Source organism: Tyto alba, unplaced genomic scaffold (assembly GCF_018691265.1).
Source record: "Tyto alba isolate M040663 unplaced genomic scaffold, T.alba_DEE_v4.0 Super-Scaffold_42, whole genome shotgun sequence".
NCBI classification, from domain to species: Eukaryota; Metazoa; Chordata; class Aves; order Strigiformes; family Tytonidae; genus Tyto; species Tyto alba.
The window spans coordinates 36451359-36477884 of NW_024881318.1; the positions used below are offsets into that span (position 1 = coordinate 36451359).

The 26526-nt window shown below is 38.3% G+C and overlaps 1 protein-coding gene across 47 annotated transcripts in view; it reads right to left on the bottom strand.

Moving 5' to 3' along the window:
• Positions 1 to 26526, bottom strand: part of PTPRD (protein tyrosine phosphatase receptor type D) — a 1276575-nt gene that overhangs the window by 970485 nt on the left and 279564 nt on the right. For all 47 annotated transcript variants that reach the window (XM_042804932.1, XM_042804933.1, XM_042804934.1 and 44 more), the window contains exon 3: positions 21848 to 21920. The gene's annotated coding sequence lies outside the window, so the exon portion shown is untranslated. The remainder of the gene's footprint in view (positions 1 to 21847; positions 21921 to 26526) is intronic.

Sequence of the window (26526 nt, forward strand, 5' to 3'; positions counted from 1 at the left end):
AACATATGGAGGGATTTCAATATCTTTGGTCTACCTCATATTTTAGTGTCTGGGAATCTACACAAATGTAGTTTTCAGGCAGCTGCTAAATCAGCAGGGAAATTTCACAATCATACATTGATAATTAACAGTCCTTATCTTCAGGAAAGTCAAGATTTACCAACTATAGAAATCAATTTAAGGGCCAAGAGATTCTTATCCTGAAGGCAGCAGCTCTTCAGTGGATTGAAAATAGGAGCTGTTCTAGTCAATTTTCATTAGATTCCTTTCTTACAGTACAGTGTGTTGTACTGTGCTTAGGCTTTGTTGTCTGTGTCATGTACATTATCTGGCAAGTTTATGTACATGGATGTTGGACTAAAGTGTTCTGTAAATATAAGACATTTCTCCACTAGTTCTTTATATTCAATTCTAAGACTGTATTATACCTTGATTTGTTTTTTTCTGAGAAGCAGCAGCAGAAAAAAAAGATACTAGGAAGCTGATTAGCACTTTACAAATATGAAAAACTCAACAAGATTCATTCCACTTTCTTTTAGCACTAACATTATGATGATGTCTGTTTCTCTCTTCCACATCCCTTGTACATTAGTGCCTCTTCTTTCATGATATTTTAGCATTTGTGATCTTTCTATTAAACAGATTTTTTTTTTTTTCCTTAAGTTGTATGGTGTCTCCATCTCTCTTCCTAGGGAATTCTGTTCTGATCTTGATCAACCTTTCAATAAATATTATCTGATCACTATTATAAAAGACCTAAAAATCTTCCCATAATATTTCACATAGTAACTATGTATGTGTCTCTCACTTGAGAAAAAACTCTCTCCCACCAAAATAATATAATCTTATTTATTCACACCAATCTCCAGAAGGAGATGTGCTCTAAACCAGGATGGAAGTAGAACATTAGTGATTTACATAAACAGTGTGACTTTTTCATATTGTCCACTGTGTCTTTCAAAGCAGAGAACCTTCTAGGCAGCTAGTTTAACTTACTCTGTCTTTTTAAACTTCATTTTTTTTTCTATGATTGCTGCCTCAACAGCTTTCTGCTTACTTCTGTTCAGGTCCATATATTTGAGAAAAAGGCAAACACCGCAAATATTTCCAAATTTCTTTTTGATTGTAGTATGTTTGATAAATTTTTAAACAACTATTTCAGTTTAGTTTCAAGCAAAGCATCAAGGATGATGGACTCTGACCCATGCAGGAGCACCAAAAGGAAACAGCAAGTGACACTAGTGGATCAGTCCCTGCTGTGGGGGGTGGGAGGTGAAGGCATTCAAGCACTGATCTGACTTGTTGTCTAGGGAAGTTAGTTGCTTGATGGGGGCTCAGATCCAGGATGTAGAGAGACAGTCAAAGCTTGTCTGACCTTCTGACTGTTAGCCCCTGATGTTCTTCCATGTTGGAACTAATTATACCACAGGAGGCAACCTAGAGGATAACAGATGTGACTGCAGAGCTCTGGAGGCAATAGTCAGGGCATTGGGACCCAGGTGGTGTTATACTGAGTCCTGCGGGTGAGAAGAAAGGCTGTAAGAGGAAGGCACACATTAAGAAATATGATGTGTGCTTCAAATTTTAAAAGCTCCAGCTCAAAATGTTGATATGTTCAAGTTCAGAAAATTTAATTTTTTTACAACACTGATGGGTGGTCAAAAAAAAATACAAAATAATATTCTGTGGTAAAGTACAGTAAGTTTTCTATGGTTAATGTGAATTCTCATGAAAAAACATACTAACCAAGTTGAATGATATATTGCTTGAAAACAGTCCATTAAAAACATTAGATAAAAACATCACCAGAAAGCTACATAATACTACATAGAAACAATAGAGACTAGGTTTTATTTTGTTTTATTAGAGGACAAACTGATCAGTAACAGTATTTCAAGTTGTTAGCTTTGATTTAACATCCTGAAGGCAAGAAGCTAACCACTAAGTGGCATATAATTGCAAATAAATTCTTGTTTGAGTTGAATATTTTTAACTTGTTTCAAATTTTTCTTGTTCTTGGGAGTGAAGGAAATATTATATAACACCTGTTTCATGTACTAAAATAGTGGTGAATTTTGCTTTTCTCAGTTTGTTGTTCTGGAACGATTTTACGTGAGACAGGAGGTTTATTTTATAATATCATATAAATGTTTATTATAATATAAATTATAATTTGCATAAAGCATAAAATTAAAGTGTGAACAACACATGCAAAATGGGATCAAGGTAGCACACTTTATGTAACTTTATCACAATCCAGAACACTCATAGCTTTAATGAAAATGTCCTAATTGAGTGTTATGATTTTTTACCTTCCAAAGTATAAAAATTAGACCTGGTGCAAATGCTGGATTTGTTTTTTTCCCACAGATCCGTTGCTCCCTTGATTAATGATCTAAAACCAGGATAACACTGGGATTGGGCTGGTATTTGTGTCTAATGGTGGTGGGATTGTCTAAATGAAATAGGGTTTTCCATGCTGCTGCATATAATCTTGTGTCATCTTGTATGGAGCTGCCTGTTAGGCAGTCTGTGCCATGGAACTGGTACTGTGCAGAGACTGACACAGCTATATCACCATGGTGGAGCTGGTAAAACCTGCCTCAATGAGCAACAGGAAAGAGATATTGAGAAGCTGCAGCAGTGTAAAAAAATCTCTATAAAAAAGGATAAAGAAGACTTAGGCAGTACTTTATTATATACTTGACAACAAGTGGTGGCAAGGGATAGCCATTGAGCAGGTTTATTTCTGCTGTTTCAGAGGTATGTTATTCATTTAAGTCAGTCAAGTCATAGACACTAGCAAAATATTACAGGACCTTGATGATTATGGTACTCAATGCACATTCTTAAATAAAAAATAAATTTTAAGTAAAATTTCAAAAGAGATTTGGTTCTAGCTGAGTTCATTATAAGGTCGCAAACTGGGCAAAATTCTCAGGCAGAAAGAGATGAAACTTGGTTATTGAGAGAGCAAGCAAAGTTTTCAAAGCAGAGGAAGTCACCCAGAGACTGAAAATGTCTAACACTGCAGACAGTAGAGAAGTTGAGAGGGGAAAAGAGCCCACAAAATGCAGAGATTTTGATGAACTTCACATTCATCTGAAAACAACAAATTACAAATGATGGGTCAGGAGGAAAATGGACGACATGTGTCCTGGGTTGAGTGAGTGGTGGAGTTTTTATGGTGGCAGGGGAGGAGGCTATAGGGGTGGCCCCCTGTGAGAAGCTTCTTGAAGCTCCCGCAGCTCCAAGTGAGCTCCACCTCTGTTTAGAAAACTGAGCCAATCAACTGTGCCTCTGCAATACCATATTTAAGAAGGGACGTGATGACATGCAGTCGGACTTGTGAGGAGGAGTTGCTGCAGCTGCATGAACATCAAGGTCAGTGGAGGAATGGAGGAAGAAAGAAGGGGGAAGGTGTGCTGGAGCAGAGACCCCCCTGTATCCTGTGGTGAGATGGCAGGGCGGCCCCCCCCTGCCACCCATGGAGATCTACAGTGGAGCAGACATTGACTTATGGCCTGTGGCTTCCGCCTTGATGATCAAGGTGCTCTGCCCGAAGAAGGTCGGTGTCTTGTGGGAAAAGGTAGCCCCACTGCTGTAATTCAGTGCTGGGAGGATTGCAGCATGCGGGGGTGTCCCACGCCGGAGCAGCTCAGGAAGGGCTGCAGCCATGGGAGAGAATCCAGTCGGAGAAAGTTAGTGTCCCACGATGGAGCAGTTTGGGGAATGCTGCGGCCCATGAGAGGAACTCATGTTGGAGAAAGTTTGTGGAGGACTGTCTCCTGTGAGAGGGGGACCACGATGGAGCAGGGGGAACAAGTTCCAGAAACTCCCCCCACCAAAGTTGGAAGAAGTGGCAGCACTGACTGCACCACCCATTCCATGCCCCTGTGCCACTGAGGGGAGGAGGTGGAGATATCGGGAGCAGAACTGAGCCTGGGAAGAAAGGAGGGGTGGGGGGGAAGGTGTTCTCAAGATGTGGCAATGCTTCTCACTGTCCTACTCTGTTAAGTGTTGTTAGTGTCTGTAATAAATGTATGTCCTTTTTTTCTACCCCTAACGAGTCTGCCTTTTGCTTGTGATCATAAAGGGGGATTTTTCCCCATCCCAGTCCTATCTCTATCCCCAAGCCTGGCTCTCTGTCCCTTCTTATTGCCGAAAGAGAAGGGAGAGAGAGCTGCTGCGTGGTGGTTGGCTGCCAACCAGGCCCAAGCCACGACAACATGGTATGTGGAAATAATTACCCTCAGGTTTTTCCCTATCAAAATAATACACTAGAAGTATAAACACGGTAACTCCAAGTAGGGAAGATAATTGATTTCACTAGCTTAGCCATGAAACTTTTCAACAGAACTAAGCACTTTTAAAGTAGCATCAAATAGGTTTCCCAGTAGGGAGAAAATGGAAGAATACCTTTTTCAATTCCAAATCAAAAGGTTTCTATCTTCCTATATAAAAAACCAAACCAAACCAAAACAAACAAACAAACAAACAAACAAACAAAAAAAAAAAAAAAACAAACAAAAAAAAAAAAACAAACTTGCACCTACAATTTGGGAAAGAATAATGCTTACGGAATATGAAAAAAGCAACCTAAACAATTGTGCTTAAGAGTCTGACAGTTCTTCAAGTTGGAGAAGATCTCATTTCTGTCTAAAAATGATATAAAATAAATTAGAAATATTCAGTTTAAAAATTAAAACAAAATTCCAGTTATGTACTGGAACAATAAATAAAACATTCAAATTCAATTTCTGTGATGTCAGTGTTTTATTACCCAAGTAGATGGTGGCTTTACTGTGCCAGTAACTTTTATTCCCTTTCATATATGTATTAATCAAACAAATGTAGTATTTTATAAAAGAAAATCTGGGTAAGCATTTTCTTCTACTAAAAGGAAGCTTTTATAAAGGAAGCAGTGGCCAAGGGTAAGCAAAATAATATCACATAACTCTTAAAACTACATGAGCACCTGCCTTCTTTGAAAATGGCCATAAAATTAAACTGTTGTTCACTTTAATAAACATCTGTACTGAACTGTGAAGTTATTTTGGCTAACATGAGCTAAACTACTTTTTTAGAGTAATTATAAATCAGATATTTGCATATTTATGTAGCAGCCTTGGAGGTGGAAATTGTTTTGGCAGCACCTGTTGATTCTATAGCACTCATTTTTTTCTTTCTTTTCTAATAGTTATTCATAAGAATTGAAAAAGTCTTGAAGATTTATTTATCTATTTGTTTATTTGTTTATTTATTTTTAGATTCAGGGCATATGAGTTCTCCATAAGATATTTTAGTAAACACATGTACAATTTCTCCATGTGCAATACAGTGAAGTACAGAAAGACATTTTAACTGCAGATGAATGATCATTTTAACTGATTAGAGTGCCTACCAGCCTAACCTCTGGTGCTTAGTAGTTTTTTCCCTTAGAATTCCTGGATGGGTATTGGCTTCTCCCTCTTTTTCATTAGCTTTTACCAACTTTTGTTTTGTAGTTTTTGTTCTCATGAAAAGCCTTATTCTCTCTTAAACCAGCATTCTCTGATAAAATACTTTGTTTGGAAAACAATTGTGATGACATTAAATTCCCTGGTTCTGCAGCTACTTAGTTTAAGATGCTTTCTGACTTCCACAGACTGTTGCAATTTTTAGAAGAGCCAAATCAGGGACCATGAAAACTTCTGCTGTGTGGAACTGCTGGCAAATATTATTTTTAAGAGGACTTGATCATAGAGTAAATAAAAGCTTAACTTATCTGTATAAATTACTGCTTTATCCTATCTTACTCTTAAGATCTCTTGGTTTTGTTTTTTTTTTTTTTTTTTTAATCATCTTATACATTTTTATTCATGATAAAATTCAAACTCACACTGGAATTTTGGAAGTATAATTCCCTTTTGAATTATGGAAGTTCAAAAGCTACCTCTGTTATTACAATAAATTTACTTATTACTGTGATCAAGCCTTCTCTTGTCATATATAAACACCCTAAAACATAGTTCAAAACAAACAAACAAACAAACAAACAAACAAAAAATATTTGGTTTATACTCATCGGGGGGAAAAAAGCTTTCTGACTATAGTTAGCATTCCTGGAAACAGGCATTTATGATGAAAATACTACTAAAGACTATCTGTAGTCATGCTGCAACCTGGACAATGTTAGTAGGAGCATTATGCATGGGAGGCACATAGCTTTATGCTCTAGAATATCCACAAACTAGTAAGGCATTTTCCATAACTTACTATTATGAGCTCCAGTTTAAAATGAATTTTACAGACTTAATGGTTTGGGAAATTATTATGGGAAACAGTAATTCAGCATTGACCTTTTCTGAGCTACCTGTTATTTGATTGGTTTAGCTAGCAGTGTCTTTAATTGAATTTGTCAGCAACAAAAATATGTGTGCTAACAGCTGCTGACTTACATTTTATAATTATTGTTATTACCTCAGATAAATATTTAAGCAGGTAAAGAAAGAGTGGGAGTAGAACAAAGTCACCTACAATAGCTCAAAGTGAACATCTCAAAGGAGAAGTTGTTTCTTTAGATATACATTTCTGAATTAGCAGGAATTGCAACAGATTTTTGTCATTTAATGAAAAAAATTGCAAGATATACATCAGATAATGTGGCAAAAGATTACTAAATACTCTAAATACTGTGTTATTTCCTTAGCTAGATCTTCATAGTACTATCAGAAAAATTATTTGAAAATTCAAACTCAAATTTTGAAAACCCTGACTGCTGCTGACCAGCACAAAAAAGATCCAGACAAATACAGACTTGGTTTTTGTGCACAGGATTAAAATCCATATTTTTAATGTTTAAAATAGGATTAAGCAACCAGAGTTCTGAATTCACATAGAAAAAAAATGTTAGATCAAAAGATTAAATTAAATTCCAAAGAATTCAGTTCTCATGTCTTAATATTAAAAAAATATATAAATTTGCACTGATTTGGTGAGGAGGGAATTCTTGGCTTTTTTTGTTTGCTTGTTTGTTTGTTTTAAATCATATGGCAAACAGAGAAATCATGAAATATGTCACTGTCTTCTAGTCTTAAATAAAGAATTTTTGGAGAATAAACAGCAGTTTCTATTAAGCACACTATTTCTTTCACCCTATGTGACAAACCTTTTTGTAGTTCCTTTTTTTATGGTGTTCTGCCTAATTTCTTGCCATAGAACTAAAGGAGATTGTTCACATGTTCTATGTCACTACTAAAAAAAAAAAAAATAAAATGAAAAACCTCTTTGAAGAAAGCATACCACTTCTTATTGACCTAGGGGATTGAATGCATGTGAAATTACCTCTAATTCAACTCACACAACAAATTAAATTTAAGATCAAGCCTTTTGATGTTCTAGATACAATATTTTCTTATTGTCATTACTGGAGTTTTTAACTTTGGAATTTAACGAATTGTTTAAATCTGATTATTGAGACTTAAAACCACTATAAACTATTGGGAACATCTAAAGCTGACTGTGTTTGGATAATGTGGGATTTATCAGAGGCATAAAATAATATATATATAAGTACCAATTAGATTATTTTCAAGGAAGCAGTTTAATGGTTGTAGTAGTCTATATGAATGAACTATATGAAATGAGAAATAATGAATGACAAAGATTTTAGAGAAGAAATGTATATCCAAGGTAATTGATCTTCTCTAATATTTCTGAAATGACAAATCTTGTATTTTACTTCATATTTGCAATAAATTAGATAAACACATTTCAACCTGTGGGGGCGGAAAAAGTAATAATTGTATTTCAGTGTAGAATTGTCGTCAGCCTTGCTAGTATCTCTTATATGTAATTTCTCCTAATTTAAGTAGAAAACTTTCTGCTTCAGGGATATAGGATTATATGCTGTTGCTTGTAAAATATGTTTATGTATAAAAAGAGATGTTGCTCTAAGCATGAAAGATATCCGGCTTTTTTTTTTTTTTTTTTTTTTTTATCTAGTCAACAAATAAGTAAGATAACAGTGTATCATTTGAGATGATCTTGTGCTGCTCGTAGACAAAGGATTTTTTGAGACATTAATTGTAACAGCAGATATAGAATATCAGTAGAAATCTGACCCTGTGATTAGGAAAATGCAATTAATTAGGAAAATACAGATTTTAAAAACCTGTGCAGGAAGCTGAGTGTCGTGATCATATAACATCAACCTTAGGTGCTTGTTTTACACTATGGCTGTGGAACTCATGACACAAACCATGTTGTACACCACAGTGAGACATTTCATACAATTTCCTTCTTTTTATATGATAGTATGCTGCTTATCAGAAACATGTTTCCACTAACCCTGAAGAGAGACAGTAAAGCTCAAAATGTGTGAAGATAAACACTTTTAATATATTACTTTTGCCAAGTACTTGATTTTATTCGTCACCCAAAACCAGGTAGAATCAGACAAATCCACTATTCACTCTTATGATTTCTAGTGGAATGTCAGTATGGTGTCCCCAGGGAATTCAGATGCACTTTAGCAGCCCTGTAACAGTTACTTGCCTAGTTTTAGGCAGGGAAAAAGGCATTTTCATACTTACAAGCTGTCATCTGTATTACTGTAGGAGATCAGAAATACAATCATGAATCAGCCAAACTAGAGAAACTAAATATAACTATATAACATCTAAGGATGTTGAAAACATAAAGCAGGCAGACAAAGATAAGTAAATAATTTTTACTTTTTTGGAATCTTGAATGCTGAGTCAACTGTTAAAATATTAAGTATTGTTTTTTTATATGGGACTTCAAAAAAATGTCAGACGTGAGCTATTCTTTTAACACATACTTGCTGTCATCTACTGGGTCACTCAACACTAGTGCTCATGTTTAATGAAAGAATAAATCAAATAAGTGGTAGCCATCAATGTTTTCTGAGTGGTTTATAAAACAAACAAACAAACAAACAAAGATTATATTTATCAAAGATTTCTTAATATAAAGAAAGAAGAAATAATACACAGTATTCTTCATTATAACATTTCAGAATTGTATGTACTATAGTACTCTAATACACTAAATCTGTAAAACAAAGTCTAAATGTAATGACTGCAGTTACACTGAACATAGTTTTCATACTTTTATATTATGGAAACACTGCATCTAAAGTCCAAATATGCATGTAGAATAAAATAAATCTAAGTGATTATTTAGTGACATTTAGTTTTGGTAAGGAAGTCAATTGTCTTCCGGGATCTGACAAGGAAATAACAAAAGAGGAACATGAGTGAAAGTAACTACACAGTCTTGTTCACTAGCTAAGAGTAGGTACCTCAATAGTTGCAATGTTTTGAAGAATCAAAAGAATATTGAGTATTTGAGAAGTAGTGAAACTGCTTTTGAATTTAAAATGGAAAAAATAAATTTAAAAAAATCACTTTGGACGCCTTGTCTTCAGAAGTCTGATATCCTATCTCATAAGTTACATAAAGTACAACAGATTTTTAACCCTGTCTGTTCTGGAGAGACAATTCCCATCCTAGATCACACAGTAATTAATTACTCTTAGTTTTACACATAAAACCTACTTTTAACAAGGTCAACTGTACTATTCAACTGTATTATTAGTTATTAAAATTATATATACACATATGTTTCAACACCATAACTGTCTTGATTTAGAATTTCCTGGTTTTGAGTGTCAGGGTTTTTGGTAGCAGGGGAGGGGGCTAGAGCCATGGCCCTCTGTGAGAAGATTCTTGAAGCTCCCCTGGCCCCAAGTCAGCCCCACCTCTTCAACAAGGCTGAGTCAATCATCTGCACCTCTGTGATAACGTATTTAAGAAGGAAACTCGGAGGAGTTGTGAATTCTATGTGATCACCAAGGTCAGTGGAAAAATGTAGGAGGAAAGGTGAGGAGGTACACTCGACACTGCCCTTATCCTGTGGCAAGATGGCAGGACCACCCTTCCAGCCACCCATGGAAGTCTACAATGGAACAGACATTGATATATGGTCTGTGGGGTGCCCCACATATCCATTTAAGGTGACTCCACCCAAAGGAGGCCAGAATCCTGTGGGAAGAAGCATCTTCTGCTGTTGTAGTTCAACAAGCAGAGAGCACTCAGGAAGGGCTGCACCCCTTGAGAGGGACTCAAGTTGGAGAAAAGTTGTGGAGGACTGTCTCTTGTGAGAGGTGGACCATGCTGGAGCAGGGGGTAGAAGTTCCAGAAGTTCCCCTCTCCAGCCCCCCGCAAGATGGAAGAAGCGGCAGTACTTACTGCACCCCCCCATTCTCTGCCCCTGCACCACTGAAGGGAGGAGCTAGAGATATCTGGAGAAAAGCTGAGCCCAGGAAGAAGGGAAGTGTGGGGGGAAGTAGTTTTGAAGATGTGGTAATGCTTGTCACTGTCTTACTCTGTTCTGTTAAGTGTGTTTGTTGTTAGTGTCAGTAATAAATTTATGTTCTTTTTTTCTTCCCCTAATGATTCTGGTTTTTACTTGAGACCATAATGGATGATTCATCCCTCCCTGACTTGTCTCAAATCCTCAGTATTTACTTATTTTCTCTTCTTAGTCCTGGGGGAGAAGGGGGAAGCAGCTGTGTGGTGCTCAGTTGTCCTCTGAGCTGATACCATAAGAACGATATTAATTTTACACATCATTCCATGTAATCACTTCTACTTTCAGACAATGCAATAAATATTGTTGAGGTAAGAATTATAATGTAATATAGATATGAAAAGATTAAAACCAGAACAAAAAATATTCAAATTTAGCAAGTAAAAGGATTTTGCAAGTTATCATTTAATTTTTAAATGTTTCTAAAGTATATTGCTCTCTACCAAGAATTCTCTGAGGGTGCAAAGTTGCTGCAAAGTTTTGGTCAGTTCCATATAACACAGCAGATACTCAGATAAGAAGACTCTGTTAAGAAAGTGTTGCCTGTGAATAATTAATTATTTTTTAGGCATACACACCCCTCACCAGGCAATAAGGTCTCTCAAAACTGTACAAGGTCTTCAAAATGACCTTTGTGAAATAATCAATGTTTTTCTTTAAATGGCCCTAATATTTAGGAAAACTGGTGAATACACTCACTTATTTTTGAAAATGTGGTTGTAAAATACACATAAGATATTTATAGAAGATTGACATATATGTGTAACAACAGGTCACACTAAAAATGTTCTTTAACAAGTTCTGGTTTTTAATTCATTACTTTACAATAGGAGACAAAATGCTATTAATATGCCACAATTAGTCCACAGAACCTGTGTTGCATGAGTTCAGAATTATAAGTTGTGAAAGGTAAAAATGTAGAGAAGTGTTGTGGTTTGAGCCTGGTTTGCAGCCAAACACCATGAAGCCACTCGCCTACCCTCCCCCACCTGGGAATGGGGAAGGAATCAGAGGGGCAAAGGGACACTCACGGGTTGAGATAGAAACAATTTATTAATAGTAATAAAATGAAATTGTGACAGTATAAACAGGTAATGTACAAAGCAATTGCTCACCACCTGCCAACTGACACCCAACCTGTTCCTGTCTAGCGATCCTGAAACACAAAGACGCTGTGGCCACAATCCTGGAAGTGAGAGCGCACCCCTTCCCACCCACACCTCCTTTATATGGTTAGCATAACATTACATGACATGGAATATCGGCCAATCCAGGCCCAGTGCTCCAGCTGTGTTGCCTCCCTGCTTCTGGTGCACCTGCACACAGGCAGGACATGGGGAACTGGGGAGTAGTCCTTGAAATTTCAGTGTGCTATCAGAATTCTTCTAGCTACCAAAAATGAACATGAACGCTATTCCAGCCCAAACCAGGACAGGATTCACCCCTTATTCCATATCATTTATGTTATGCTCAGGTTCTGTATTTCTAATATGTTCTAACTAATTACTATCCTCTTCCCTGTTCATAGACATGTGCACATAGATATCATTCCCACAGTCTATTGGCTGTCACTGCAGAATGTATCGTGAGTTCATTTGGCCCATAGCTTCAGGTTCCATCTGTCATAATAGTCCCTTAAGGCAGGAGGAGCGATGCTCAGTCTGTAGGGTGCAGGTGACCTTGGACATGGAGGGATGGCATGCAATCCCTGTTACAGGTGGAGCTGGTGGATGATGTATCTGATGCTGTCTGTATTCACAGTCTACAGCAGTCACTGGGCATCAATTGCTGAAACCAACCGTGACTTTATCCAAGGTCAAGTTTTCCTTCATGAATATGATGCCGTTAGCCTAATATGTGTCAACCATAGCAAACCATTGATAGAGTTGTTTGGTGATTAATCTAATACAGTTTATTGGCTATTTTCACCTAACATTAAGTCCCCTTGAGAGTTCCCTCTCCTTCTGCATTACCTACCAAGTGCACCCAGGTCTTTGGGCAAAGGTAATTCCATGTATGGATTTACCTTTACTTGAAGTAGGAATAACCCAGACAGTCTTCCCCAGCATGTTTTTAAGGTGCACTACCAGGACTCTATCTCCATCTACAGTATGTAGAAGTTTTGACTGGGAAGGGCCAGCCTGGTTGGTAGATCCGCTAGTATTGACTAACCAGGTGGCCTTTGCTAAATGTGTGTCACAGTGTTTAAAAGTTCCACCTCCCATTGCTCTCAGCATGGTCTTTAGTAGCCCATTGTACCGCTCAGTTATCCCAGAGGCTGCTGCATGATAGGGGATATGATATACCCACTCAATGCCATGTTCTTTTTCCCAGGTGTTTATGAGATTATTTTGAAAATGAGTGCTATTATCTGACTCAATTCTTTCTGGGGTATCATGTTGCCACAGGACTTGTTTCTCAAGGCCCAGAATAGTGTTCCAGGCAGTGGCATGGGGTATGGCATATATTTCAAGCCATCCAGTAATTGCTTCCACTGTTGTGAGTACATAACTTTTGCCATGCCAAGTTTGTGGTAATCAATCTGCCAGGCCTCCGCATACCTGTACTTTAGCGATTGCCCTCCATACCAAAGAGTTTTTAACCACTTGGCTTGTCTGATTGCAGCACGTCTCAAATTCATGGACAACCTGTGCAATAGTGTCCATGGTTAACTCCACCATTTGGTCATGAGCCCATCTATATGCTGCATCCCTTCCTTGATGGCCCGAGGAGTCATGGGCCCAGCGAGCCATAAATTTTTTGCCCCTATGTTGCCAGTCCAGATCCACTTGAGCCACCTTAATTTTAGCAGCTTGGTCTACCTGATGGTTGTTTTGATGTTCTTCCATTGCTAGATTTTTGGGTACATGAACATTTATGTGATCTACTTTCACAACCAAGTTCTCTACCTGAACAGCAATATCTTGACATAAGTCAGCAGCCCAGATGAGTTTGCCTCTACACTGCCAGCCACTTTGTTTCCATCGCTGCAACCACCCCCACAGGGCATTTTCCACCATCCATGAGTCAGTGTAGAGGTAGAGCACTGGCCACTTTTCTTGCTCAGCGATACTTAGCACCAGGTGGATGGCTTTCACCTCTGCAAATTGACTGGATTCACCTTTTCCTTCAGCAGCTTCTGCGACCCCGTCATGTGGGGCTCCATACAGCAGCCTTCCACTTCTGATGTTTCTCTACAACGAGATAGGACATGTCGGTCAATAGGGCATATCGCTTCTCATTATCTGGCAGTTCATTATATGGCGGTCCCTGTTCAGGTTGGGTCACCTCTTCCTCTGGTGAAATTCCAAAATCCTTGTTTTCTGGACAATTTGTGATCATTTCCAATATTCCTGGATGGTTGGGGTTCTTTATTTGAGCTCGCTGTGTGATGAGTGTGACCCACTTACTCCATGTAGTATCAGTTGCATGATGTGTTGAGGGGCCCCTCTCTTTGAACATCTAACAGCAGTGGGGGTGCCAAGAGGAGCTGTGCTTCTGTACCAATCACTTCTGAAGCAGCTCGGACTCCTTCATATGTTGCCAGTATCTCTTTTTTAGTTGGAGTACAACGGGCTTCGGATCCTCTATATCCTTGACTCCAAAATCCCAGGGGCCAATCCTGTGTCTCCCCTAGTGCTCTCTGCCAAAGACTCCAGATAGGGCCATTCTCTCTGGCTGCAATGTAGAGCACATTTTTAACATCATGTCCTGCCCAAACTGGCCCAAGGGCTACAGCATGAACTATTTCCTGTTTAATTTGTTCAAAAGCTTTTTGTTGCTCGGGGCCCCATAAAAAATAATTTTTCTTCGGGGTCATTTGATAAAGAGGGCTTACAATCTGACTGTAATTTGGAATATGCATTCTCCAGAAACTCACCACACCTAAGAAAGCTTGCACTTCCTTGCTGCTAGTTGGTGGAGACACAGCCGTTATTTTATTAATCACATCTATTGGAATCTGATGACATCCATCTTGCCATTTAATTCCTAAAAACTGAATCTCCTGCATAGGGCCCTTGACTTTAACTCAGTTTATGGTGAAGCCAGCTCTCAAAAGAATTTGAACTATTTTTTCTCCCTTCTCTAAAACTTCTTCTGCTGTATTCCCCCATATAATGACGTCACCAATGTATTGTAAGTGTTCTGGAGCTTCACCCTGTTCCAGCGCAGTGTGAATTAATCCATGGCAAATGGTGAGGCTGAGTTTCCACCCCTGTTCTGGGTATATTGGACACACCTCCAGGAGGAAGAAAACTGTGACCTGCACTCTGATGCCAAAGGGATTGAGAAGAAGGCATTGGCAATATCAGTTGTGGTGTACCACTTGGATGCCTTTGACTCCAGTTCATATTGAAGATCTAGCACGTGTGGCACCGCAGCACTTAGCGGTGGCGCGACTTCGTTCAGGCCCCGATAGTCCACTGTCAGTCTCCACTCTCCATTAGACTTCCCCACTGGCTATATGTGCCTGTTAAAGGGTGAGTGAGACTTGCTGATCACTCCTTTGCTCTCTAGTTGACGAATCAGTCAGTGGATGGGAACTACAGAGTCTCAGTTGGTGCGATATTGCCATTGGTGCACCGTTGTAGTAGTGATTGGCACCTGTTGTTCTTCAACCCTCAGTAGTCCCACGGCAGAAGGATCTTCTGAGAGCCTGGGCAGAACTGTTTGATTTCCTCTGTCTCCAAGGCAGCTATACCAAAAGCCCACCTGTACCTTTTTGGGTCCTTAAAATACCCTCTTCTGAAGTAATCTATACCAAGAATACATGGAGCTTCTGGGCCAGTCACAATGAGGTGTTTTTTCCACTCATTCCCAGTTAGGCTCACTTCAGCCTCCAACACAGTCAGCTGTTGAGACCCCCCTCCCCCCTGTCACTCCTGAAATACAAATAGGCTCTGTTCCTTTAAAATTCGATGTCATCAGGGTGCATTGGGCACCAGTGTCCACCAAAGCTTTATACTCCTGGGGGTCAGATGTGCCAGGCCATCGAATCCACACAGTCCAGTAAACTCGGTTGTCCCTCTCCTCCATCTGTCTGGAGGCAGGGCCCCTCTAATGCTGGTCATAGTATCCGTTATCAACAAAGGGGTTGGCGTGGTCTGCATGGATCTCAGTCTCATCTTGGTTACTCACTTCTTGTAAGTATGACTCAGAAGTTCTCCTCATAGGATTTGGAGCAAAGTCAACTCTTCTGTTCAGTTTGGGTAACCAATTACCCAAGGCTGGAGCAGTACTTCTCCTGAAAGAACTTTGATTTGTAGCCGTTCTTCCTTCCAACTCTTGAAACCACTCTCTTAGAAGGTAGGTGGGTTTCCTATCTCATTTCCTCATGTCTTCTCCATGGTCATGCAGGTAATGCCAGAGGTTCCTCCATGGTGTATACTGTCTGTCTTGAGTAGGGAACTATTTGCCTCTGATAGCTGAGACTTTAGTCAATGCAGGTGAAGAGTAGGACATGTCCTCTTTGAGTCATCGGACTTATCGTGATAGTTTCTCCACAGCCATGATGATAGAGGAAGATAGACTTTCTTATATCGTCAGTCAGCAAGTCAATTCATCCACAGTTGGTCCTTCTTTGTCTCTCCAGTCCATTGCTGCTAATACATTGGCATGTGATGATGGAGCGCTCAGTACAAACTTCCGCCACATGGGCTGGGTGCATTGGACTTCATCTGTGCCTGTGGGTAGTCGCACAATTTCTCACACAGAAAGTTACCCCAGGTAATGGATGCCCCTCTCCATAGTGATTCACTTACTCGGATGACATATAAGATCTTCCTTGAAGGGATATCTGTCCCTCATGCCTGACAGAAGTCACCTCCAAAGGCTGAGCATTCTTGTCCTTCTTCCAATGGCCTTGTCAATGCCCACTTCCCTGGACAGGGACCCTCGTTGCCTGGCCTCCTTGTCTTCTAATTCCACACTATTGGCCCTACTATCCCAGTATCAGAGCAGCCAAGTAATAAGGTGCTCACCTGGATGGCAGCTGAAATCCTTTCACATGTCTTGTAGCTCGCTCAGGGATAGGGATCGAGTGATTACCACTGGTTTTGCCTTCTCCTCCTGTTCTCATGATGGCCCTGGTCCATCATCATCTTTTACAATGCAAGGTGATTTTTTTGTATATTTCTTCTTCTGTATGGGAGCAACTGACATCGTCATGCATTGGTTCTCTGGTTCATCCACAGTACCTATCATAGGTGTCAGATTAGCTGCAGTGCCTGTTTCTGGAGTTGGAGATGCTGCAGTGTCTGGTGGAGGTGTCAGAGTGGTTGCAGTGCCTGTTGTTTTGTTCTCAGATCCAGAGACCTCTTCTATTTGAGGGTACTGCATAGTGGTGAACAGGTCTTGGAAGGCATGGGCCAGGCCCCAGCATGCGGCAATGATCTGTGTCTCTCTTGAGGTGCCAGGATGACAACACACCCTTTCTAAATATTTTACCAGTTTCTCGGGATCCTGAATTTGTTCAGGGGTGAAGTTCCAAAACATCAGAGGTCCCCACTGTCCTAGGTACTTGCCCATGTTATCCCCACACTCCCAGCCACCCATAACTCTCCAACATTGGGGTAGGTCTGTGAGTGGTATTCAGAAACAGTTGCTTAATCCTAAACAAAATCTGAACCACATTCAGGAACACTGCAGCTCCCAGCAGTGAGGCAACAACGTTAGTGTGAGCATTCCACAGATATTCAAAATTCTCAGCATTCTCAAACACACTTGCAAGTAGCCTGGAGAAGGGGAAGATGGAAGAAGATATCTCCCCTTTAGGTTGGCTCTCCAAGGAGAAAAGGTGGAGGGTGTAGTTGCTAACCCATTCCAATAGGTGCCCCCTAGTGTACACAGACGATGACCATGCTGAGTACAAATGCCAAACTATTCTCAGGACTGATGATTTTATGCCATAGATTAGTGTTACATAATACAGCAAGGCAAAAATTTTAATCCAGTTCCCACAGTAATAAGCAACAGAGTGGGGACTAGATACAGCAAGTAATGTGATGTATAACACAACTGTAGAAACAAAGACCACAATTCTAGGAGCCAAGTGATCGACATTATAACAGGATGGAGAGTAGACATTGTAACAAATTTGGTGGGACACAGAGATCAATTCTGTTGTTATCTCAACCATTCGCGCCCCACGTTGGGCACCAAAAAGGACTGTCGTGGTTTGAGCCTGGTTGGCAGCCAAACACCACGCAGCCACTCACCAACCCTCCCCCACCTGGGAATGGGGAAGCAATTGGAGGGGCAAAGGGAGACTCGCAGGTTGAGATAGAAACAGTTTAATAATAGTAATAAAATAAAACGGTGACAGTAATAGGAAGTATAAATGGGCAATGCACAATTCAATTGCTCACCACCTGCTGACTGACACCCAGCCCGTTCCTGGTTAGCGATCCCAAAACACCTAGACCCTGCAATTGCAATTCCAGAAGCAAGAGAGAGTCCATTCCCGACCACCCCTTCTCTATATAGTGAGCATGTTGTTACATGACATGGAGTATTTCATTGGTCAATTTGGGTCCAGTGCTCTAGCCAAGTTCCCCCCCTGCTTCCTGTGTACCTGCGCACAGGCAGGACATGGGGAACTGGGGAGTAGTCCCTGAAATTTCAGTGTGCTATCAGCATTCTTCTAGCTACCAAAAATGAACATGAACTCTATTCCAGCCCGAACCAGGACAAGAGGGAACATTTTATTTCTTTCAGATTATATTATAACCTTCTCTGTTTTGTAACCCTACAGATTACCTTTTGTGACTTATCTATTATGGTCAGCACACAGCTCCTGAAAAATATTGAATTGTATTACATATTTCCTTACACTTCTATTTGCTGTGTGTTACATATTTTGGAGCAATGCCAACTTTTATTTGGAAAAAAAAATACAGATGAAGAATGGTTTCTATGGTATTTTGCTGAAAATCATTTGTAATAGATCATTAAGAAGGACACATTTCTACACTCTCAACAGATGCATTTTCAAAATGTCTAACTATTCTGTGAAGATTTGCTTGATTCAGATTTCTGTTCACACAATGACATCACTCCAGAGGAACTAAGTTACTTGAAACACCTTTCATTTTGGGGACAAAATCTTTTTCATTAATAATGTTTCTGTCTGCTGCATCAAAATTTTCTGCAGTTCCATTAGGGCTGTTTTCGTAATCACTGTTCCTTCAGTAGAAATGACTGCTTGACTTGTGCTATTCTCACTTTCAATAAAGATATTTTTAGGAACAATATAGATTTTATCAAAAGAAGTATGTTCTTGTTCTTCCTAATTTTAAGCTTGATGAAGTGGTAAAGTTAATTTTATGCTGACAGTAAGTGGCTAAATAAACTGGAATCTTTTAGCCACAACTGCAATATTGCCTGGGGTAGTGGTGCTGCTGGAAGGTCACATTTTCACAGGGCACCTCATCAGTTTTGAGACACAAGACCTGCTTTCTGATTTGAGGTGAAGTTGACTCTGCATAGACATCTGGGTTTTGACCCTTCTGTAGTGATTGCAAGATGCGAACTCTTCATACTATGCATTTTTTTGTAATGTGGTTCTTTATCCTTGCCATTTGAACTCACTCCACCATCACATTTCAGGGAGCCAAATAACTGTCAAGCTAAAAGAATGTTCAAATTCAATCAATCTAAACTGGCTTCAAAAATATGGCCTAGAGGTTAAAGATTTAATATTCTAATTTTAGTTTGACAAGCTATTGAACTGACAGATAGTGTTAAGAATTTTAATATATTAATTTAATACTCATGTATGTTCATGAAGTTAATCAGAAAAACTTTAATAATTGCCTCCTTTATGATAACAGAAAGTCAAATATTGCCTCTTATTTGCTATATCTACTTTTTCCATCTTTTTCATGAAACACAACAAATTAATTCTAAATAATGAAGACCTTTTGTCTCCTTTTGGACATATCTTAATTATCAGTGAAAGTGCCACAGACATATCCCTGTTCATCTAAATTTACACATGGAATCTGAGATGCAGTGAAGCCTGAGGGATATGTTTCATATTTCAGTACTACCAAAATTTCACCCTTAAGATGAATTGCACGTTGACATTTTCAGGACTGAAACTGTGCTCCCCAAGCAGAGAAAAACAAAGCACTGAATTTCTGGATTTCTGGTTAAAAGAAATTGATACATAAGAGAAGCAACCTCTATTCAATTTTGAAAATAGCCTTTTTTTATTGCCATGACACTTAGCTAAATTAATTTCTGTAGGAAATAAAGTTTACACAATTTGGATTTGATTTTCCATAACATCTGAAATAGAAAATGTATGGAAGTTGAAAATTGTATATCACTGGATATCTGACATAGATCCGGAATTGTTATAAAACTGATATAAATGTTAAACAACTCAAGCTTTGGTATAAGTTATGACTTTTTAAAATTTTATTTTATTTTTAATTTCCCATTGGCTTTTCATTACTATTGATTCCTTCAGGGAAATTTCTTGCATTTGATAGGGTGATAGGATTTCAGCTAAAGAAATTATAAGAAAATACTTTTATTCAAGATTTATAATAATAATAAAAAAAAATGGCAGCAATCTAACTGTAATGAATCAAGGCTTCTTGAACTGTGAAATATCAGTATTATTATTAAAGTCATATTTAATTAAAAAAATACACTACTGCAAGAGAGGGCATAAATCAGTTAGGCTGTATTTACTAGTTTTTACTTTAAGAATGTGAATTTGTTCTGAAAATGTTTATGAATATGAGTAAAATATAATACTGCATGGAAACTACTTGTACTTTTACAGTAAGACTAACCAAGTCAAGGGGATAATTTCAATAAAAGCAAATTAAATTTTGGCTAACTAAATTAAATAGAAGGATGACCACATGGCAGGATTTAGATCACATTTAATCTGTTACTGATTTGCAAAGTCAAGAAAAAAAATCCTTCAAAAGGAAACTTTATATCAAAATGGAATTTTGTTGCTAACATTCACTCAAATAAATAGACACTGCTTGTGTGAAATCACTTCTGCTTTCAGACCAAGATGTAATAGGTGACACTATACTTCAATGATATCAGAAAAAAAAAAAAAAAGTCACTCATAAGACTGACTAGAAAAAATAGCTTCCTGGTTTAAAAAGTAACAGACTCTGAACTGGGTGATTTTTAGATATTAAAGCCAGAAATAATTTAGCCTGTTTGCTTTGTAAGTCTTCCATTTATGAACAAGAATAAGAATCTATGCTACATCGGTGGTCATAACTCTTCAATTGATGCACATCATACAACGGTCATTTCTATGTCCTCAGAAAATGAAATAGCATACAAGTTTATTCTTCTCAGTATCCAGTACTTTGAAAAGTTTTCTTGTACTCCTTAAGTTCTGGAACATTAATCTTTTTCATATAACAAATATGTGTAACTGGAGTTGTAAAATATTCTAGTTTTATTAATTGATGGATAAAAATATGGAAAATACCCCAAAATGGTATCTAGCTTAACAAAAGTCATATGCTATCTCACTGAAAGATGAAGATTTGTATTTATTAGCACTCAAGTTGCAGCAGTACGTAAACTTTCAGTTTAAGAATAAAAAAAAAAAAAAAAAAAAAAAAAAAAGAAAAGAATAAGAATAACGAGCATGGTTTAATGCTGACTGGCCAAGAAGTTGGAGATCAGAAATACTGATAGCCACCAGTCATGATTCTCTGACTTACAGTAACTGGACCCTTCATTATTCAGAACTGTTCTAACACCTATAAATACATGACCATCACTCTTGTCTCCATTCAGGGTCTACAAGTAAATATTAAAAATAAACTTATTTCAGATATAAATTTGTAGCCAGGGACTGTTATATAAGAGTTACCAGAATGTTGCTAAGATCAACAGAAGTCATGATATAGTGTTTATTAGAGCTTCATAAAAGCTGCTCATCCAGGGAAATTTGACAGGAAACTGTCATCTCTTAAATCTATCAGCCCTCCCTGAAGTCAGGAAAATAAAACCTTTTACAGATTTGTCATAATGGGAGGGGCGGGAAGGGGAAGGGGGAAGAGGGAAAATTCTGGAAAAAATCTTACAAATAATTGATAGCACTGCAATTTGCAAAGCTGACAACATCAAACATTGATGATTGTTTTATGGTCTACCAAACTACAATAATCCCTCAGACTACCATACCAGGAACCTAGGATATCTGGAAAATGGGCACTGAGCATGTATGAATCAACTGCTCTGTTCATACGATATAAAGTTGATCTCTAAATACAGAACAAGTTTGATGCCTCCATGATTCAGATTTCCTACAGATGAAATCAACCATAGATTTACAATTTTGGGAATTTGTCAATAGATACAGGAAGACACTTCTCAAGTTTTGTCACACAGACATAACACTGAAGGATACTGTTTTATCAGTTAAATCTGAAACGACAATTTAGCTGATTAAAGCAATAGATCTACACCAACTTACCACCTCACCACAATGTCCTTAGAGTGCAATCAATGACTGGAGGATTAAAAGTGTAAGACTCTTCAAGATTTCCCTGAAAGAGAAAACAAAACATGTTTTATTTACTTTTCTACAGTAACACCAATAAATTCTGAAGGGTTCAAGAATTAGAAATAGTTAGTACACTGATGATAAATAACTTATGCAAACTGCTACTACTGAAAGGCATCAAAACAAAGTGGAATTTCTAGGCTAACTGTGATGTAAAACAGTCTAGATCATAAGTAGTCATATATTAAATTACCTGAATCAGATATTTTCTGATTAAAGTGTTCATGAAACAGAAATCGTGTTTGCAGCCACATTGCCTTCATTAGAAACACTTTATTGCTGTCACTGTGTTAGACCAACTCTTTCTTATGTAGTATTCTTAGTGTAAAAATGTAGTTTCATTTCACTGAACTTATGCTATTAGCTCATTAAGTACACCAGAGATATTACCAAAACCTGTAGTACTTGCACAGGCAGTATCTTAATCAGTAAATTACTTTAACAGTTTGTGAAAACAGAGATGTAGCCTTGTCAGTAGTAAAACTATCTGTTCACATATCACAAACCAGTGTCAACCTCTAAGATAAGGGTGTCCATTCTAACTCACTTATTTAACTCTTTCTCACTAGAAGTGAGGCTTATAGAGGTTCTGTAAACTACCCAAGTCAAAACTGCTGAGTGTCAAGTACACACTGAATGCAGAAATCATCTTTACATCTTATATTTGGATGTCACTGTAGGAAGATACAATTAAAAAGCACCTTTAATATCAGTCATGCATACTTTCATACTTTGCTTTTGGATGGATTGAATTGTCCCCTAGCTCTACACTGGTCTGACTTCATATTATTTATAGCTTGAGAGTAAAAGATATTTGCTTCTGTGACAAGAGCATTTCTATCATGCAAATATATTCCTTTCTAAACTGACTGTTTCTTTTGTTTCTTCTTCATCTTATTCATACCTTCTTCCTTTTCTGCTTTTGTGGAATGCACTGGCCTGTTGACCCTTCATGGAAAGAGCCTATTTTGGCTCCCAAATACTCTTAAATTATTTCATCACACATAAATAATCTAGATAAATGATCATCTACCTTTTCTTCCATAATAAAAGATTGCTTGCAGGGGAAAAAAGCAAATAAAAAAAACTCCAAACCCGAACTGTTTTCTCATTATTGTACTAAGCAGGAAAATTCTACATTTTGGTGGGGCTGAGGTTGGTATTTTCATACTGGATTAATTTATTACTTCACCTGTGCCATCATCACAGGACGTCTTCTCTATAACATGGTTTTGTCCTTTATCCCTTCTTGTTTTCTAGCTCTAACTTGCCTACTTGTCTTTTCAAATATCTCTCCCTTCTTGAATTTTATGTACCTTAATACTTTTCATGCTCCTACCTTCCCACTGTCTTCCATAAATACCTAACTGTTCCATTTTTTTTACTGTTCTCTCTTTTTCAGTGAATAACAGCTGGCTTAGCCTGAACAGAGACATGCTACTTTACTTCTCATCCTTCTTTTACTATCCTCTATGGGCCTGGATAACATCTTCATAATCAGTAGTTCCTTTTCCCGTTTTTTTTTGTCTCTGGAATACATGTTCCACTTAAAATATAATCATGAACAAAACAACAAAAGAAGCATATTTTCATCTTTATGCTGTTAGTCTTCAGGTTTTGTAGACTACCCTGCCAGACTCCTCTCTTTGTTCTAAATAAAGCCCTCCCCAAAATATAACTGAAACGTATATTGTGATGTAAGAATGAGGTAATAATATAGATGCACAAAGATTGTCAGATTTTTAGTCTTTTTATCCCCTCTTATGTGCAGTGGACATTCAGCACACTTTCTAAATGTGCATGGTGTCCACAAATAAGTTAATGACTCACTATTGAAAAGTTAACCTTCCACTAAGACAAGCAATGTTAAAAAAGAAACATTTTCTGTTGCCCAAAAACATAAGTGTAACTGGCATTGCCAAGACTTTTGTACTCTGACCAGAAGTACTTTGCCATTCTATTGAATGTGATTGTTCTCTGCAATGCTTTTCATATTCAAGGATCATATCGTGCAAGCTCAAGAGCAGTCCATCTCAATAATCAGGAAGTCAGGCAAATATGATGGGTAACCTGCATGGATGGACAAGTCATTCTTTGCAAAACTCAAACATAAAAATGGAGTATATGAATGATGGAAACAGGGACAAGTAATCTGGGAGGAATACAGAGACACTAAGTATGCAGAGACGCAGGTAGGAAAATGAAAGCCCAGGAATAGAATATGGTGGGGGATGTCAAAGACAACAAGAAAGGCCTCTAGAAGTATATCAACAGGTAAAGGAAGACTAGGGAATATGTGGACCCACTGCTGAATGTGGCATGGGGCCTGCTGAAATCGGAAAAGGCCGAGATACTGAATGTCTTCTTTGCCTTGGCCTTAACTAGTAAGACCACCCTTCAGGAATCCCAGAGACCAGGGCAAGTTTGGTGCTACAGGCACATCAGGCCTTACTTACCTGGGAAGATGATAGAGCAGCTAATCTTAAAAAACAGTTCCAGGCAGTTGAACGACAAGGAAAACACAGAAGCAGTCATGCTTGACCAAGGGGAGTCATGCTTGACCAACCTGATAAAATTCTATTGTGAAATGACAGTCTTGTTATACAAGGGGAGAGCAATGGATACTGCCCCCCTACACTTCCATATGGTTTCTGACACTGTCCACAGCAATACTTTATCAGAGATGATGGCAAAGTATGGGCTGGATGAGCAGACAGTGAGGTTGAGTGAAAATGGGCTAAATGTCTGAAGTTCAGAGCATTTTTATCAGTAATACAAAGTCTACTTGAAGGCCAATAACTAGCTGTGTGCCCCAGGGATCAATATTAGGTAATACTATGTTCAGTACCTTCATTAATGATCTAGAGGATGGGACAGGCTGTAGACTCAGAAATTTTGCAGGTGACAAAACTGGGAGGAGTGGCTGATACACCAGAGGTTTGTGCTGCCACCCAAGGGGACCTCAACAGGCTGGACAAATGGGCTGACAGAAACCTCATGAAGATTAACAAGCAGAATTGGAAAGCAGTTTTACACAAGTGGCCCTGAGGGTCCTTGTGGACACCAAGATGAACATGAGCCTGCAATGTGCATTTGCTGCAAAGGCAGCCAACACCTCCCTGGGCTGCAGTAAGAGCAGTGTTGCCAGGAGGTCAAGGGAGGTGATCCTTCCCATTTATTCAGAACTAGTGAGGCCACACCTGGAGTACTGTGTCCACTTCTGGGCTCCCAGTACAAAAGAAATATGGGCATACTAGTGAGAAACAATTAAACGCCATGGAGATTATTGAAGAGACTGAAGCATCTGTCCAGTGAGGAAAGGCTGAGACAGCTGGGAATGCTCAGCCTGGAGAAGAGAAGGTTGAAGGGGAAATTCATCAATGTATATAAATGCCTGAAGGGAGGGTGCAAAGGAGACTGATTCAGGCTCTTTTATTTGGTGTCCAGTGACAGGACAAGAGGCAATGGGAACGAGGAAACACAAAAGGGTCTGTCTGTACATCAAGAAACAGCTTTTTACTGTGAGGGTGACTTAACACTGGAGCAAATGGTGCCCATAAACAGCTGTGGAAACTCTATCCTTGGAAATATTGAAAAGTCATCTGGACATGGTCCCGGCAACCTGCTCTAGGGAGCTCTGCTTGAGCAAGGAGGTTGGTCCCAATCCAACCTCGGCCATTCCATGATCCTGTGATATTTTATTCATGGCACTTACAGTTTGGGTTTTTTCCATCCACTTAGGCAGATTGTGATTGATAAAAACCTTCCACCTTTTTCTATATCTCATTGGTGACATTCAGAAGATGTAATATTCCTAATGATTTGGGATAGAATAAAAGGCAAAGAAAAAGCAATAAATGGAAAATAACAGACAAGAATATTTTGACCTTAAAATTCTCTTCCCTAAACTTTAGGGGAAACTGTTTGTGTCATCATACAATAGCAGTTTCAGATAAAAATGTTTTTTGAAATGCACTGCACATGCAACACAAAGTTGTTTAAAATAGGCAGGTAGAGAACTTTTTTTCCCTAAAAACCATAACTATGTTAAGACTTGGTGACATTTAAGGAAATAATGAAGTTGGAGCAAAGTTTGTTGGTTCCTCAGATTCTTTTTTTTTTTGAGGAGAAGCACAGCTAAGACATTCAGAAAAAAAAAAAAAAAAAAAAAAAAAAAAAAAAAAAAAAAAAGATAAAGATACTTCCAGAAATAAGAAATAGTTTGAGAAAATGACAACAAAGTATCAGTGACATGGCTTTGAAATGGTCTTTTTCTCCTGGATTTAATTTTAAGCATGATCATGGATCTAGGCATTTATGACCTCCAAGTACGCAAAGATGTAGAGACATAAAAATCTCATCATCAAGATTCCTGATTATTCATGGAAGGTACAATACAGTCTTGATCCAAACGTCACTGAAATAAATACAAATCTTCCAACTATGTGATTAGGCTTCAGTCTGACCTTTCAGATTAACAACTTGATGAAGCACATGAATGAAGATCCTGAGTATTACTATAGACTAAGAATTCTTGATTGTAACACAAATTAATGAAACAAAAAATATTTTGGCAAACTGTAGAATTT